The 5,000-nt window shown below is 56.1% G+C and overlaps 3 non-coding genes across 3 annotated transcripts in view; all 3 read left to right on the top strand.

Moving 5' to 3' along the window:
- Positions 1-2,047: 2,047 nt before the first annotated feature.
- On the top strand, positions 2,048-3,940 carry LOC126305336 (small subunit ribosomal RNA). The gene has a single exon (XR_007553401.1). It is a non-coding gene; the product is annotated as a small subunit ribosomal RNA (ribosomal RNA).
- A 361-nt stretch (positions 3,941-4,301) lies between these two features.
- LOC126305450 (5.8S ribosomal RNA) lies at positions 4,302-4,456 on the top strand. The gene has a single exon (XR_007553502.1). It is a non-coding gene; the product is annotated as a 5.8S ribosomal RNA (ribosomal RNA).
- A 188-nt stretch (positions 4,457-4,644) lies between these two features.
- The window catches only part of LOC126305379 (large subunit ribosomal RNA), a 4,222-nt gene continuing 3,866 nt past the window's right edge, over positions 4,645-5,000 (top strand). Inside the window, exon 1 of the ribosomal RNA XR_007553440.1 lies at positions 4,645-5,000. This exon is cut by the window's right edge and continues 3,866 nt beyond it. This is a non-coding gene — a ribosomal RNA (large subunit ribosomal RNA).

Genomic DNA, 5,000 nt, shown 5'->3' with positions numbered 1-5,000 from the left:
TGTCCCTTAACCTAACCCACGTTGTCCCTTAACCTAACCCACGTTGTCCCTTAACCTAACCCACGTTGTCCCTTAACCTAACCCACGTTGTCCCTTAACCTAACCCACGTTGTCCCTTAACCTAACCCACGTTGTCCCTTAACCTAACCCACGTTGTCCCTTAACCTAACCCACGTTGTCCCTTAACCTAACCCACGTTGTCCCTTAACCTAACCCACGTTGTCCCTTTGCCTAACATAGTTCACTGCTCGGAATCTCTGGTGTCGTTGTTATCCTCATGTAGATGTCTTGCGAGTGTTGCTTACTTTCCACATATTCCCGCTATCCACTGTCAATTGTACTGCAATAGGACTATATCGCCGCCCCCCCCCCCCTCTGTCCCCCTCTTTGTGTCTCTGTCCTCTCAAGCTGGTCGGTCTGGCGTTTGAGTGTTAAATGAGCCTCGCAGCTGTTCAGTTGCATTCAGATGTCGACGCCCTCAGTGTACGTCGTGGTATGGTCTGTGTCCATTGTCCGCTGATGTCGTACGCGTAACCCACACGCTGTACCGATCATCGGTCGTTACGTACAGAGTGAAGTAGTGTGATACGTGTGACCGTACGCTGGCTGTGCCCAACGGTGTCGAATCTCAATTTCCATATGTTGTGCTCGATGCTACTTGTCTCGTCTCCCAATAACAGCTAGGTTGCACTGTGGTACGCCGTAGAGGCGTGTGGGAGGAACGTACGAACGCATTGTATGTCACCCTGGGTCGCTGGGGGTGGTGGTGCGGTGAGTCAGGTCAGGTCAGGTCAGGTCAGGTCAGCGTGAGCCGTCTGATGTAGTGACGCGTGTATTCCGACTTTGTCGTATTGCCTCACACAAAGTGCTACCCTGGTGGACCGCGTTCCATATCTGGGACATGCCGCAGATGCCGGTTGACAGTGGATCGCGGAAGGGACATCGCATACGTGCGCGGGCCACCTTCCACGTGTTCTCTTCTGCACATGTCGCAGTGTGTATGTGGTCTGATGTAGCGTGTCGTGACACATGACATCCTGGCATGCAAGAATTGTTGAATTCGCAAATGTAGGTGGACATCTACGTTTACTGCCCAAGATACGCAAATGAACTGGAAATCCGTTGTTGAGCGGTTGTTCACGCTGGAGGTGAATCTGTGATGGCGACGATCGGTACAGCTATTAACCGGTTGTTTCAGCGGTACCCGCCACATCCACACACGTGACTAGGTCCATGTGGGTATGAAGCGATACGCGGCGGTGGCTTGGTGGGACTGTTCCCGGCCGGTGAAGGGGGGCCGCCCGGCGTGTTGGCCGCGCGCTGCGTGGGCGCACGCGCAACAGGCGGCTGGTGGGGGGCGCCGAGTGGCAGGAGCGCCAGCCGACGGGCCCGGCAGGCGGTGCAGCTACGCTGCGGCGCACCCTGCACGCGGCGCCTGGCGGCCAACGTTGGTTCAGCCGAGCCCGGTGCGAAGCGCGGTGGACATCTGCAGTGTGCTGGTCTGATTGAGGACTGTGTGCGTTGAGGATGCGCCGCCGCCTGGCACTCGGCGCCGCGACGCCGTCTGCTGCTCGGTCGCCCCAGCGGTTCTCGCAGGTGGTTTGTATCGCAGTTGTGCGGACGTGTTGGCGCGTGCGCTGTGCTGGGAGAGTTCGCTTCTGCACCCAAGTGGGGCTTTGCCCTTGTGTGGCGCTGGCGTTGGAGCTGCCGGTCACCATAGGTGGCGCGTGTTGTCTCCCGCCGGCAATGCCACGACAGCACGCTCCCGGGCCTCTGTCGGCAGCGGCAAGCTCAGTTGGGAGCAAGGGTGTTCGCACTAAAACCGTCTACTCGCCTAACTCCGGGCGATTGCGCCTCTCTCGAAACCGACCAAGTACCTAGGACGGCGCTGCGCGCCGCCGGGACCTGAGAGGGTTTCGAGGTGTATCGTGCAGGGGAGCTCGGCCTCCTCCTGTTTGCAGAATAATTGAGCGGACGCTTGCGTGTTCGCGCGGGCCCCCGGGACACACTCCCGGGCGGCCGGCTGCTCAGCTCTAGTTGACGCAGCTCCCTGGTTGATCCTGCCAGTAGTCATATGCTTGTCTCAAAGATTAAGCCATGCATGTCTCAGTACAAGCCGCATTAAGGTGAAACCGCGAATGGCTCATTAAATCAGTTATGGTTCCTTAGATCGTACCCACGTTACTTGGATAACTGTGGTAATTCTAGAGCTAATACATGCAAACAGAGTCCCGACCAGAGATGGAAGGGACGCTTTTATTAGATCAAAACCAATCGGATTGGCTTGTCTGGTCCGTTTGCCTTGGTGACTCTGAATAACTTTGGGCTGATCGCACGGTCCTCGTACCGGCGACGCATCTTTCAAATGTCTGCCTTATCAACTGTCGATGGTAGGTTCTGCGCCTACCATGGTTGTAACGGGTAACGGGGAATCAGGGTTCGATTCCGGAGAGGGAGCCTGAGAAACGGCTACCACATCCAAGGAAGGCAGCAGGCGCGCAAATTACCCACTCCCGGCACGGGGAGGTAGTGACGAAAAATAACGATACGGGACTCATCCGAGGCCCCGTAATCGGAATGAGTACACTTTAAATCCTTTAACGAGTATCTATTGGAGGGCAAGTCTGGTGCCAGCAGCCGCGGTAATTCCAGCTCCAATAGCGTATATTAAAGTTGTTGCGGTTAAAAAGCTCGTAGTTGGATTTGTGTCCCACGCTGTTGGTTCACCGCCCGTCGGTGTTTAACTGGCATGTATCGTGGGACGTCCTGCCGGTGGGGCGAGCCGAAGGGGTGCTTTCGCGTCCCGAGGCGGACCCCGTTTAAATCCTACCAGGGTGCTCTTTGTTGAGTGTCTCGGTGGGCCGGCACGTTTACTTTGAACAAATTAGAGTGCTTAAAGCAGGCAAGCCCGCCTGAATACTGTGTGCATGGAATAATGGAATAGGACCTCGGTTCTATTTTGTTGGTTTTCGGAACCCGAGGTAATGATTAATAGGGACAGGCGGGGGCATTCGTATTGCGACGTTAGAGGTGAAATTCTTGGATCGTCGCAAGACGAACAGAAGCGAAAGCATTTGCCAAGTATGTTTTCATTAATCAAGAACGAAAGTTAGAGGTTCGAAGGCGATCAGATACCGCCCTAGTTCTAACCATAAACGATGCCAGCCAGCGATCCGCCGCAGTTCCTCCGATGACTCGGCGGGCAGCCTCCGGGAAACCAAAGCTTTTGGGTTCCGGGGGAAGTATGGTTGCAAAGCTGAAACTTAAAGGAATTGACGGAAGGGCACCACCAGGAGTGGAGCCTGCGGCTTAATTTGACTCAACACGGGAAACCTCACCAGGCCCGGACACCGGAAGGATTGACAGATTGATAGCTCTTTCTTGATTCGGTGGGTGGTGGTGCATGGCCGTTCTTAGTTGGTGGAGCGATTTGTCTGGTTAATTCCGATAACGAACGAGACTCTAGCCTGCTAACTAGTCGCGTGACATCCTTCGTGCTGTCAGCGATTACTTTTCTTCTTAGAGGGACAGGCGGCTTCTAGCCGCACGAGATTGAGCAATAACAGGTCTGTGATGCCCTTAGATGTTCTGGGCCGCACGCGCGCTACACTGAAGGAATCAGCGTGTCTTCCTAGGCCGAAAGGTCGGGGTAACCCGCTGAACCTCCTTCGTGCTAGGGATTGGGGCTTGCAATTGTTCCCCATGAACGAGGAATTCCCAGTAAGCGCGAGTCATAAGCTCGCGTTGATTACGTCCCTGCCCTTTGTACACACCGCCCGTCACTACTACCGATTGAATGATTTAGTGAGGTCTTCGGACTGGTACGCGGCATCGACTCTGTCGTTGCCGATGCTACCGGAAAGATGACCAAACTTGATCATTTAGAGGAAGTAAAAGTCGTAACAAGGTTTCCGTAGGTGAACCTGCGGAAGGATCATTACCGACTAGACTGCATGTCTTTCGATGTGCGTGTCGTGTCGCGCAACACGCTACCTGTACGGCAGTGGCCGTGCGCCGCGTGCGGAACCACGCGTGCCTCTCAAAACTAGCGGAAGTGTTGTTGTTGTGTGGTACGAGCGCTGAAGCTCTGGAGCGGCTGGCCTGCGGTACCTGGCGCCTGGCGCCGGTTTTGAATGACGTTCGCCCGAGTGCCTGTCCGCTCCGGTGTGGAGCCGTACGACGCCCATCGGCTGTGAGGCCGTTGGACACAAAAAAATAGTGGAACAGGGGCCGTCAGACGCCTCAGTCCCGCAAATGCTACTGTCTTGAAAGAGACAGTGGGAGACTGAAAAGGAAAAGATCACCCAGGACGGTGGATCACTCGGCTCGTGGGTCGATGAAGAACGCAGCAAATTGCGCGTCGACATGTGAACTGCAGGACACATGAACATCGACGTTTCGAACGCACATTGCGGTCCATGGATTCCGTTCCCGGGCCACGTCTGGCTGAGGGTCGGCTACGTATACTGAAGCGCGCGGCGTTTGTCCCGCTTCGGAGACGTGGGAGTGTCGTGGTCGCCTGTGTGGCCGGCCGCGTCTCCTTAAACGTGCGATGCGCGCCCGTCGCCTGGCGGTTCGCATACCGGTACTTTCTCGGTAGCGTGCACAGCCGGCTGGCGGTGTGGCGTGCGACACCTCGTACAACGACCTCAGAGCAGGCGAGACTACCCGCTGAATTTAAGCATATTACTAAGCGGAGGAAAAGAAACTAACAAGGATTCCCCCAGTAGCGGCGAGCGAACAGGGAAGAGTCCAGCACCGAACCCCGCAGGCTGCCGCCTGTCGTGGCATGTGGTGTTTGGGAGGGTCCACTACCCCGACGCCTCGCGCCGAGCCCAAGTCCAACTTGAATGAGGCCACGGCCCGTAGAGGGTGCCAGGCCCGTAGCGGCCGGTGCGAGCGTCGGCGGGACCTCTCCTTCGAGTCGGGTTGCTTGAGAGTGCAGCTCCAAGTGGGTGGTAAACTCCATCTGAGACTAAATATGACCACGAGACCGATAG

This window comes from Schistocerca gregaria, unplaced genomic scaffold (genome assembly GCF_023897955.1).
Source record: "Schistocerca gregaria isolate iqSchGreg1 unplaced genomic scaffold, iqSchGreg1.2 ptg000310l, whole genome shotgun sequence".
Classification (NCBI taxonomy): domain Eukaryota; kingdom Metazoa; phylum Arthropoda; class Insecta; order Orthoptera; family Acrididae; genus Schistocerca; species Schistocerca gregaria.
The sequence above is the reverse complement of the archived record's forward strand: the minus strand, read 5'-3'. Positions and strand labels throughout refer to the sequence as shown.